The sequence below is a fragment of the Herpailurus yagouaroundi genome, unplaced genomic scaffold, assembly GCF_014898765.1.
Source record: "Herpailurus yagouaroundi ecotype Mexico unplaced genomic scaffold, PumYag 159, whole genome shotgun sequence".
NCBI classification, from domain to species: domain Eukaryota; kingdom Metazoa; phylum Chordata; class Mammalia; order Carnivora; family Felidae; genus Herpailurus; species Herpailurus yagouaroundi.
The window spans coordinates 15,074,209-15,087,682 of record NW_024412400.1 but is presented as its reverse complement, the minus strand read 5'-3'; positions in this window follow the sequence as shown (position 1 = coordinate 15,087,682).

Genomic DNA, 13,474 nt, shown 5'->3' with positions numbered 1-13,474 from the left:
TCTCCCTCTCTCTCTGCCCTGCCCCCGTTCATGCTCTGTCTCTCTCTGTCCCCAAAATAAATAAACGTTAAAAAAAAAAAAAAAAAAGAAATGCAGCTTCCCCCCCCCCCAAAAAAGGATGAAAAACCCTCAATGAATTGATACAGATAGATTTTTAAGACTGCTACATTTTTATTATTTTTTACTTTTTTAAGTTTATTCATTTTGAGAGAGAGAGAGTACACATTTGGGAATGAGGATGAGTGGGGAGGGAGTAGAGAGAGAGGGAGGGAGAGAGAGAATCCCAAGCAGGCTCCAGGCTGTCAGCGCAGAGCCCAATGAGTGGCTGGAACTCTCAAACCATTAGATCGTGACCTGAGCCGAAACCAAGAGTCAGACGCTTGACCGACTGAGCCAGCCAGGCATCCCAAGACTGTTTTATTTTTAAAAAGCAACATATAGAACAGTATGTAGGCCCAGCTACCATTTACATAGGAAAGAAAAGGAAGGGAGCCTGGCTGGCTCAGTCAGTTGAGCATAGGACTCTTGACCTTGGGGTAATGAGTTCAAGCCCCATGTTGGGTATGGAACACATTTAAACAAAATAGATAAATATATAGCAAAGAAAAGGAACAAGAAACATGGATCTTATATGCATGCACATGAATGAAAAATCTTTGGAAATAATAAACTAATAACAGTCATTTCCTTATTTCAAGTTAGTAAGAAAATTGGGCAGAGAGGCCCCATGATGGAAGACTTGCTCTGCAATACTTTTTATATTTGATTTTTGAACTATGCTTCATGAATTTCTATTTAAAGATTTTTTTAAAAAATTGTTTATTTTAAGAGAGAGAACAAGCGGGAGGGGCAGACAGAGAGAGAGGGAGAGGGAGAATCCTAAGCGGGCTCTGTGCTGTCAGCACAGAGGTTTGATCTCATGACTATGAGATCATGACCTGACCCCAAATCAAGAGTCAGCATTTAACTGACTGAGCTACCCAGGCACCTCTAATGTATTTCCATTTGAAGACAAATAAATAAGGGCTCCTGGGTGACTCCATCGGGTTTTGCATCGGACTTCGGCTCAGGTCATGATCTCATAGTTCATTGAGTTCGAGCCCTGCATCGGGCTCACTGCTGTCAGTGTAGAACCTTCTTGGGATCGTCCGTACCGCCCCCCTCCCCATGCTTCTCCCCCACTTGCCCTCTCCCCCTCTCAAAAACAAATAAGACATTTTTAAAAATGGGGAACAAAGACAAATAAAAGAAAAATGCTTATGATATGCAGAGGGCTTTGATCATCACACAGCTCCGCTTTCTAGGAGTTTCTAACCCAGCTGATGAGATAGAAGGTTACCAGTAATCATAACATAGTGCTAAAATTGCTGTCTCACTGATATACCACATTTCACCAAATATAAAACACCATTAATTTTAAGTCACGAATTATATAATATGATATGATTATATATTTTCACATCATATTATATTATACTATATCATATCATATCACATTATATTATTATAGGAAAAGAAAGAACATGGCCAATTAAACTATGGCATAGTGCTTTCTTTTCATTTAGAATTTTCATTTTGTACTTAATGAAAGACCTCTTATAAATACTCATGTATGCATTGATTTTTATCATACATCACTCTTGCATGATATATGATGTACAAGAAAAAGTGAAATGAATTTGTTAAATAATCCTTAGAACTTTGTCTTATTACAGTCTAACTCTTCCAAATCTTTTTCACACAGTATTGTCCTTTGTCCTATCAAAGGCTTTGGTGATACAGCATTTTTGGAAAGTGTTCCACCGATGTTTCCAGAAGTTTCTTCTGAGATGCTGAAAACTTATCTGCAAATTTTGATGCACACATCCCGACAAACATAGCTGTATCATGAGTGCTACACAGCCAATAGTGATTGTAACACGAGTCTAGATTCCAGAAGCATTGAAATGTGAGAGAGAAAACCATGCTCCTTATAATTGCTTAAATGCAGGAGACGAAAAATTTCAAGACAGAAGAAAAACCTGGGCTATCATGGAAAACTCCTGTGGGGGGCAGAATTGAGGCAGGTGTTTAAAGAATGAGAGAGATTATGGAGTAAGAGATGAGCAGGGTGAACAAGTCATGTAAGAAAAATAGCCTGGAAAGAAAGTGGAAATTGCATCTGGGGGAGGGAAAGAAGACCATGTGGCAGGTGAAAGGAAGAAATGGAGGTTAAGGGCACATAGGGGAGACTGAGACCAGACTGTGGTGCCCTGAACGGCAGGCTAAGAGGCTCAGACTTTATCCTATGGGAAGATAGGGACCGTGCATACAGCTGGGGACGCAACACCAGCATTTGAAAGAGCCATCAATACTGGAGACTTGGAAGCTGTCATTTGGAGTAGAAGACATTAGCCAGGGACGAGTCCAGAAACTTGCCTGGGCTGAAGAAGGGGTGGGTGGGGGGTGGGGGACAAACAGAGCATCAGAAGAAAACAGAAAAAAGACAGAGAGAATCTTGGGCCATAGAATTTTAGTGCCTGGCAGACTGTTGAAGACTATCTAGTTAATATTTTCCAATTTGCAGATAAACAGAATTTCCTAGAGGGCACATTATAGCTTGCAAGTGGCAGATCCGGGACCAAAACCTGGGTGCTATGATTTCCTGAGCCGCACTCCTCCTAACCGAGCATCACAGCAAGCAGCAGAGGAGACAAGTAGTCAACAAAGTCAAGTGATTGCAAGCAGGAAAGAGAACTAAGCCTAAAGAGGCTACTGATTTGACCTCTGCAGACTCCTGATGACCTTCAACTCTCTACCTTTGGGAGTGGTCGGGGTTAGATTAAAGAAAGGGGGATGTTTGTCAATCAGAGGCACCATCAGGATAAAACATCATTTTTCAACATTTCCTTTCAAAGGGTTCAGTACACTTCACACAAGGACTCTAGATTCAATATTATCATTTCCTGGAAATCCTTCAAAATAATGGGACATGTTGTCCTATGGGCAAGACAAAAACAAAATATTTACAGGTGGCAGCCACACAGATTTTCAAATCTAGCCTTTTGACTCCGTGTAAAGAATCCATTGTTTTCTTACAAATAGAAATGAACTAAGAAAGATGTTAGTCAATAATAGGCTTGCCTGTGGGTTTCCAAAATTGCATCTCTATGGAACTTTCTTTTCTGTGTAGGTAATTATCAAATATTGCTTTCTTATACATCTGCAACACTAGACATAGTACATTAGCACACCCGAGGTGAGTTCCTTTTAAGTGAACAAAAAATCATATCTACCACCAAAAAAAAAAAGTCATCTTGCTAAGTCGGTTATTACTGGCACCATAGTAAGTCCCTTAATGTCTCAGGGTGACAGTTTTATCTTAGGAACATCCTCACTAACACTTGAGGAAATTTGAATCAAAGCAGTGAGATGGCATTTCACATTGGCAAATACATATTTGATTGACAGAATGTAAAATATTAACAATATGTAGAGAATTGGGACTCTAGCTGGGAAAAATTATTACAGCTATTTTTTTATGGCAGTTTACTAGTATCTACTAAAACTAAAAATGAACACTCCCTATGACTTAGACACTTTCCATATCTATGTCCAGAACAATTTAAGCGCATACACAAGGAGACATGTTCAAGGATATTTGCAATGGTTCTCTTTATAATGGTGAAAAATTAGAAATAACCCATATGTCCATAAACTGAAGGCTGGCTAAATGTATACATTGTAAAAATATCAGTAGATCTAAAAGGCATACAGCATACGGAAATAGCAAGTGGGAAATAGATACGTTTAATAGCAAGTTGGAAATAGATACATTTAGTATAATATCATTGATCTAAATGTACATTGAATAATACTCTCAAGTTTCTATGGCTATACGGACAGGTATATGTGTGTGCACAGGGAAATATTTGGAAGGCACACTCCAAAACTTGGAACAGACTTGACCAGGGAAAAGGGGGGATAAAATACCAGGACTGGGCGTTAGGCATGGGGGAGGAAGGAGAATTTTAGCTTTATTTATAATGGTTGACTTTTTTAAAAAGGAAAATGTATTTAAATTATTTTTTTAATAATTATTTTGAGATAGAGTGCGTGTGTGCACGTGGGAAAGCAAGCAAGGGAGGGGCAGAGAGAGAGGGAGAGAGAGAGAGAATCCCAAGCAGGTTCTGTGCTGTCAGTGCAGAGCTCAACATGAGGCTCGATCTCACAAATCGTGAGTTCATAACCTGAGCAGAAGTCAAGAGTTGGATGCTTAACAGACTGAGCCAGCCAGGCGCCCCAAATTTAAATTGTTTTTTAAGAAAAGAAAAGCTTGTTAAATGTGTCAAAACCTCTGATTCATTTAAGAAACTTCAATGGGGTGGCATTTTGTTGGTGTGGCCTGGGACTAAAATGAACATTAAAAACATTTTTTCTACATTTGCATATATCTAGCACTTATCTGCCACTGTCTGGTCGAGATGGTAAAGACTTCCAAAGTATTTTCTGTTCAAAACAAAGCTTGAAAACAAAAACTAAAAATAAACATGAGGTTCCTTTCAACCCTGACATAGTTTTGGGTCTATAAGATATATATTACTAAAGTTAAAGGCTTGAGGAACAAATTGCTTGGGGTCTAAAACGGCAGACTGGTGCATTTGCTAAGTTTCCAGGACCCTAATGATACAGCCGCTAGTGTAGCTTTAGACATCTTTCATCAAAGCCAAGACTTCAGAACAAAAGAGAACATGGCTCATTGCCAGAATGCATTTGCCAAGTCCCAATTTGCAAGCACAATTCAGCTCATTTGCACTTTTTTGTTGATCCTGAGTGTTTCTGTATTAAGAAATAATAGAACAACGACATTGTCCCTTGGCTGGAGAGAGTTATGATTTTGGTCGCTACCAACCTTAGGGACAAAAATATCCAGAACTATATGTAGATTCCCATCTCTTATTGGGTTGCACACTTCTCTGGTGACCTCCTAAGAGGTTTCCCCTCTGGGATACACCATGAATGCCAAAGTATTATTTGATCTCAATCATTTGGTCAAACAAGCATTCATAGCTAGAGGGACATAGTGCGGTCCTAATTTCATGCCTGAGAATTTTCTAATGCTCCTTCCTCTGAGGGCCTGAAGGAATCATCAGATGCATCTCCTGTCAATAAAAAAAGTAGAACAGACCCTCACTGTCTGAGATCTAGAGTCAAATAGTGGAGACAGGTCATGGTCAGGAACCTCTGATATTCATATAAAGGAATTATGAAACTCAAGAAGGGAGTTGCCAACAGATTGCTAATGGATGAGATGACAGGGGACATCTGTTGTTGTGTTCGTCTGCCCAGCCACCGTCCCTTCCTCGTGGCAGTGGCAACCCGATTTCCCCTCTCCCACTCTCAGTTCATGAGGCACAGGTTGGACTATTCCCACCACCTGGCTCTAGGGGTGAGCACGTGGCTCAGATCTGGCCATTGGAGAATTCCATGCCGCTGGTCGTGGTACCTGAGTCATGGATGGATGGTTGACCCAAGCCAGGCTAATAAGAATCCCGAAAGTTTTGCTAGCCCTGCTGGGGGAAAGATGCATACGTTGTGCTGGTAGAATTAAATTCTGGACCCCAAGTAGCCCTATCTATGAAGGGTGCCTACCTGAAACTAAAGCCAACACTTGGAAGGATAGGGCCAAAGAGATAGCCACGGTGTGTTGTGGCAGCTCTGAGAACTGAAGTCAGCGCGATGCCTTGAACTTGTCAGCTTATGTGGGTTATTGTGGTTTTGTTTGTCATTTGAGTGGGGTTCTTCTGGTCCCTGGCAGCCGAAAGATCTTTGATAACACCGGTAATACAGTGTATTTAGTGTCTTGTGAAACAAGCCTGCACAGATGTTGCACCTCTCTACTGCTTCTCTGATTCCTAATGTGTCTCCAAATTCCCGTCAAAATAGTGTTTTGTTCTTATTCTAAGCCTTCTAGAATTCCACCGGGCCTTCGTGAATCCTTCCTCACCTGAGTTCCTGACGTCCTCGTTACTGTCAATTATTATCCTTGTTTGTTTCTAGCATATTCACATATCCTCTCTCTCCCTATTGATAATAAAGGATCTCAAGGTTAAGAACCACACGTAACGCCCCTCCTTATCTCAGTGACTTGTGCAGGTTAAGGCCTAAGTACATGTTTGTCGAGGATACATGTAAAGGGCTGTGCATCCGTGATCCAGCTTTGCTGTTTCATCTCAACTACCCCCCAACGTGTACACATACCCCCGACCAAACATGCATATACCGTATGCATGCATCCCCCAATGTGCACGTACTTTGAAGTCACAGAAGCAGACTGCGTTCTACCTTGCGGATTGCCTCGAAGGCCTGTTTGGGAGAGGACAATTGTAGCAGCTGGGGTCCTCACAATTCAGTAACGGCTTGACCACTGTGACAGAAAGGCTGGCTTTCTCCACCCCCGTCCCGACCGAAATCCAAAGGCGTGAGGAGGGAGAGAACAAGTTGAAGGGAAAGGAGAATCCGCATAACACCCAACCTGAAGGAGGGCCAGTGCCGTGAGCCAGCGCCGGAGGAAAAACAATGAAATGAAGATTTGCTGCATCATAAGGACATGTTAGAGCAAACACACAGATTCGCCAGGCCCAGGCCCTGAACCAAACTGTACAGGACTTGTAAGGAACAAGATCTGGGTGGGCGAGAACTTTAATAGCCACACAAAGTATGACTCAGGCCTTGGCTCTGCCCCTCGGGCGTTTCCAACTCTCTGACCTCGGTTTCGTCATCACTCCTGCTGGGTAGCATGGAAAAGGCCTGTGCAGAGGTAGGCATATTTTCCTTCCGTTTCTTCCAGCTTCTCCGCCAGTGGTGTGAAAGGCACAGAAGGCAACCTCTACCGCAGAGAGAAAATGAGTTTTAAAAATGTTTTAAAGGGGGCGCCTGGGTGGCTCCGTCAGAAGCGTCTGACTCTGGGTCTTAGCTCAGGTCTCGATCTCAGGGTCGTGAGGTCGAGCCCCGCATTGGGCTCCGTGTTGGGGGTGAAGTCTACTTACAAAAATAATTGAATAATTGATTGATTGATTAAAGCGTTTTAAAGGAAACAGTTAACGAGTGGGAGCACTCAAGGTCTAGAAGTCACTGACCACAGAGTTTCACAAGGCATAAGGGAATAGCCACCCTTTCCTGAGAATGAGAATATGCCAAGCACCACACTAAGCACTTTGCAAATGTCCTTTCACCCGGCCCTTTCCTCAACTCTTCCTTGGATCCTTTCAAAATTCTGATTTTGCAGATGGGGAGACTGAGGCTTGGAGAGAGTAAGCAGCTGTTCTAAGCTGGCAGCAGTCCTGGAACTAAAGATGCTCATACTCCATCCAGTTAACCTCTCCACAGTGTTAACTGTAAGCATTTACTTTGTGAAACAAATGGTACCCGGAGAAACAGCTTTTCTCTTTTCTTGGCAGAAAACCTTGGGGAAGACACATCATACAACTACAAAAGTCCTAGTTCCTAAGGACTTCCAGTGCCCAATGTGTTAGTAACAGCCGTTAAGGGACCTTAAAAGAGCAGCCTAAATTCCCAGCTCCCAGGACACATCCACCCGGCTCCCTGGTCCTCTCTGCACAGAACGTGCCGTGAGTCACCTGTTGTTTCCCCTGATAACTTTTGTATTTAAACAGATGAGGGTATGAGGCGGGCCATCAGACATAAAGAATTGAGCTCTGAGAAGCAGGGTGCTTGGAACAAACAGAACCAGAAGAATGTCACATACATTCCAATGATGGAGGTGAGCCCAAGTTCCACTGCCCCAAGGAGGATGCAAATAGCACCTGTGCTTGGGAATGGAGTCAAAAAGAAAGACCCATTCTTTACAGCTAGATACATAGACATTTAGTCCCGAAGACCGTGGTTTTGCTTTTGCTCTTAATTTTGTTTTTCTTAAACTGTTTCTACTTCCAGTTCTGGAGGAGAGAATGATGCCCTTGCATTCACCCTGACTGTACTTGGAGACCTTGTGGTCAAGTTCAACTATAAGCCACTTAGAAAAGCCTGTGAGAGATAGAAGCTCCAGGCTTCCGGCACCTTCAGAAAGGCAGCTCATGTAGCTGGATCATTCCTCTCCCCTCCCCCACCCCTCCCAAATCCAAGTAGCTTATAATAGGAACCAGAGCCTGCCAGACTGACAATGACACAGACATGGGCACTTGCCTTATCCTGTTGGGGCTCGTCAGGGCTCCAGCTGCCTGTGGAGCAAGCACGCTCAGCAAGCCAGGCCATGGACGACGGCCCCACAGCTGTCCACTGGAACTTTCCTGGGAACAGATCGCATTCGTGTGCACTTGAGCACAGGTGCACAATTATAGCAGCACATTGCCTTATTATTCTCAACACCGGGCCGGAGAACTCTAAGCCAGCGGAAGAACTCACCCTGTTCCCAAGCCTTTTGTTAGTGGCTCCTGACTCCCTTGTCTCCTGGTCCTCACCCTAGTGGCCGGAGATTTCAAGAGTAGAGGAAACAGGAACAGGTATTCCCAAATCATCATTTCCTTCACTTTCCGCAGAAGTAAGAAAGTGATCGCAGTGCATGAGGTGCTCTAAAACACACTTAAGATTTTTTACTGACCTTCCATCTCATCACTTTCCTACCAAAGAGGTGAGATCACCCACAGTTTCGGGGCAATGTGTGCTCTCAGCTTGTGCTCTGCTGCTGGACTGGGCATCATGTTTCCTCTCTCAGAGGAGAAAGTAGTGACACAAATCTGCCCTCTAGTGGGTGACGAGAAGAATGTAAAGCGTGGGGGAAAAGTGAGCTCCCAGAGCAGTGGGATGCTTGAGATTTTACCGCATTCCCCCAAACTGACCAGCACATCAAGAGTTTGCCAATGCTGCTCAGATTGAATATGCAGAACACATCTACCAAAAGTTGACTTGTTCCTCTATAAATGGAGTGGCTTGTGGGAGAGTAAAGAAATGGCATCAAGAAGTGGGAAATCATCGGGTTTGGAGTCAGCTTTGCGGGGCACGGAAGTCGTGTGACTTTTAGGTCACTCAGTCATCAACAATCTGTCAAATTGGGATAATGGTAGCTAGCTCATGAGAATCAAGGACATTCTGGGGTACGTTATTTGTGTTACGGTTGCACTTCATGGACCCACCCCGTGCATGGCACAGTGTTTAATCACGTACATTCAGCAGCCTGACTGCCTGGGTTGAAATTCAGCTCTGCCATTTGCTAGATGTATGATCTGGGCATGTTTTCTGACTCTCTGAACTTCAGTCGCTCCTGCTAGCCAAGGATAACACACTTTCCTTATGGAGTCATTTTGAGCAATTAGTGAATCAATATTTGCAATGTGGTTATAACAGTTATCTAACACAATATTTGCAAATGCTTTTTTTTTTAAAATTATTATAGTCTACAGTTGAACTAAAAATGTATGTTGACCACCTATTAGTGCACAGAACAGAGTTAGAGGTACAAACTGCTTATAATCGAGCCAGGGAATAACAGTAAAAATAGCAAGGATTTATTAAGCACTTACAACATGACAGGCTTAGAACTATGTATTTCCTTATCTAATATTAATGTGAAACAGAAGCTAGATACAATCAAATATACACTGTATGATTCACGTATGTGAAATTGTGGAAAGATAAAAGGATGGGGCACAAATTGGCGGATACCTTGGGGCTCCGCTGGTAAAAGACACAAAGAAATCTTTTGAGGTCAGAGGAATGTTTCACGGGTACACATTTGCTAAGACCCATTCGACTGCATACTCAAAATGCATTCAATTTATTTATGTAAGTTTTACTTCAGTAAAGTTGGTTTTAAAAAAAGAAACATAGGGCGCCTGGGTGGCTCAGTCGGTGAAGTGTCCCACTCTTGATTTCAGCTCATGGTCATGATCTCAGTTCGTAAGATCGAGCCCTGCATCAGGCTCTGTGCTGTTAGAGTCTGCTTTGGATTCTCTCTCTCCCTCTCTCTCTGTCCGTCCCCTGTTTGCTGCTCACTCTCTGTCTTCCTCAAAATAAATATTTAAAACAAATATTTAAAGAAACTTGAGAAACATCAACAAATTAAAATGTAGGAATTTAGCTGAGTCTAGAACAAAGCTTAAAAAATATTTAAGACAATCAGATACTTATAAAAAATGTAGCCTTAAATGCTTTTATCAGCAAATATTAAAAACTGAAAATAAGTGAACAAAGTAGGCATTTGTATAAATTATGAATAGTATAAACCCCCAATTAGGAGAATTTAATAAAAAATAAAATTAGGACTTAATTAAATAGAGAAAAACCAAACACTGATTTAAAAAAAATAGTATGTATGTAAAACTCTGAAAACCATGGGAAAACAGGGAAAAATTTAAAATACACAATATTAGAAATTATTTTAAAAAGCTATAAACACAGGCATATCTGAATATAAAATGGTTATAAGGTAATAGTGAAAGAAATGAATGGTTTTAGTAAACTATCACTAGAATAAACCCAAAGAGAGGTAGACATTTTGAAAAAATTTTTAAAAGAATAATATACAAATAAGCTGTTTGGTAAAAAGCCAGTGTCTTCCAGATGCCCCCAACTGCCACAGCCTCTTCCCTAAGGACCCCCTAGGAACGCACGCACACACACACACACACACACACACACACACAGACACACACACACATAATCCATCATCAAAGGGTTAATGGCTAGCACAACGGCATCCATCTGGTTGGTCAGCACCTCCCTTATCATATCACACTACGTGTAAGAGAACACCCTTTTTATAACAACCTGAGCCTAGGACCTAATTCCATTTTACATATAAAAATAGTGTTATCCTGATACCAAAACCAGATGAAGACTCCACTAAAAAAGAGAACTACAGGCAAATATCCCTGATGAACATGGGTGCAAAAATTCTCAATAAAATACCAGCAAGCTGAATCCACCAGTACATTTAAAAAATCATTCACCATGATGAAGTGGGATTTATTCCTGGGTTGCAGGAGTGGTTCAAATCAATCAATGTGACACACCACATTCATAAAAGAAAGGATAAGAACCATATGATCTTTTCAATGGATTCAGAAAGAGCATTTGACAAAGTACATCTATTCATGATAAAAATCCTCAACAAAGTAGATTTAGAGGGAACAGACCTCAACATAATAAAGGCCACATATGAAAAGCCCACAGCTAACATCATCCTCAATGGGGAAAAGCTGAGAGCTTTTCCTCTAAAGTCAGGAAGAAGACAGGGCTGTCCACTCTCACCACTGTTATTTAACACAGTACTAGAAGTCTTAGCCACAACATCAGACAACATGAAGAAATAAAAGGCATCTAAATTGGTAAGGAAGAAGTAAAAAAACTCTATTTGCAGATGACATGATACTCTATATAGAAAACCCAAAAGACTCCACCGAAAAGTTGCTAGAACTGATACATGAATTCAGTAGTTGCAGGATACAAAATCAATATACAGAAATCTGTTGCATTTCTATTCACCAATAATGAAGCAGCAGAAAGAGAAATTTAGGAATCATTCCCATTTACAACTGCACCAAAAACAATAAGATTCCTAGGAATAAACCTAACCTAAGAAGTGAAAGACCTATACTCTGAAAACTGTAAGACATTGATGAAAGAAAGTTAAGACAATACAAAGAAATGGAAAGACATTCATGCTCATGGATTCGAAGAACAAATATTTTTAAACTGTCTATACTCTTCAAAACAATCTGCACATTTAATGCAATCCCTATCAAAATGCCACCAGCAGTTTTCACAGAGCTAGAGCAAACAATCCTAGAACTAGTAACATTTGTATGGAACCATAAAAGACACCACATAGCCAAAGCAACCTTGAAAAAAGAAAAGCAAAGCTGGAGACTTCACAATTTCAGACTTCCAGTTATATTACAGAGTTGTAGTGATCAAAATAGTATGGTACAGGCACAAAAATAGAAACATAGATCAATAGAGTGGAATAGAAAACCCAGAAGTGAACCCATACTACACGGTCCATTAACCTTCCAAAAAGCAGGAAAGAATATCCAATGAGAGAAAGACAGCTTGTCCAACAAATGGTGTTGAAAAAACTGTACAGCAACATGTAAAAGAATGAAAGAGGACCACCATACACAAAAATTAATTCAAAATGGATTAAAGACCTAAATGTGAGACCTGAAACCATCAAAATCCTAGAGGAAAACACAGGCAGTAACCTCTTTGACATTGGCTGAAGCAATAACTTTCTAGATATGTCTTCTGAGACAAAGGAAACCAAAGCCAAAATACACTATTGGAACTTCATCAAAATAAAAGGCTTCTGCACAGCAAGGGAAGTAATCAACAAAACTGAAAGGCAACTACTGAGTGGGAGAAGATATTTGCATATAACATATCTGGTAAAGGATTAGTATGCAAAATCCGTAAAGAATTTATAAAACTCAACACCCCAAAAATGCATGATCCCATTTAAAAATGGGCAGAAGGCATGAATAGACATTTTTCCAAAGAAGACATACAGATAGTCAACAGACAAATGGAAAGATGCTCAATATCACTGATCATCAGGGAAATGGAAATCTAAACTACAGTGAGAAATCACTTCACACTTGTCAGAATGGTTAACGTGTAAACCAGAAAAGTTGGTAAGAGAGATGAGCATAAGTTATATAATGAAAAATCAAGAGCTTTTAAAATATCACTGGTAAGTTTTAAAATGAAAAATAAAACATTCCTCTTTCACGATTAATCCATATAATACATAGGAACAAATATGCAACAACATATTAGGATCTACACAGCTCTTTCTGCCTATGAGTACTGTCCCCATGCTTTAATAAAATCACGTTTAGGGGCGCCTGAGTGGCTCAATCATTTAAGCGTCCAACTCTTGATTTAGGTTCAGGTCACGATCTCACAGTTGGTGGGATGGAGCCTCACCTCGGGCTCCATGCACTGACCTCATGGAGCCTGCTTGGGGTTCTCCCTTTCTCCCCCTCTCTGCCCCTCCCCTGCTCATGCTCTCTCTGTGTCTCTCAAAACAAACAAACAAACAAACAAACAAACTTAAGGGGCGCCTCAGTGGTTCAGTCCATTAAGCGTTCGACTTATGCTCAGGTCATGATCTCATGATCTCACAGTTCATGGGTTTGGGGTGACAATGGGCTCTGGGCCAACAACTCAGAGCCTGGAGCCTGTTTCAGATTCTGTGTCTCCTTCTTTCTCTGCCCCTCCCTGCTCGTGCTCTGTCTGTCCATCTGTCTCTCTCTCTCTCTCAAAAATAAATATTTAAAAAAAAAAAACTTAAAAATATTTTTAAAAAACCACCTTAAAAAAAAAACAAATTAGGATCTACAAAGGAAAAGCATAACATATTATTGAAAGATACAAAATAAGATTTCAGTAAGTAGACATATCCTGGATAGAAAGCCTTAATATCTCAAAAATATAAATCTGACCCAAATTAATACAGCTAAAAATCACAACCCAT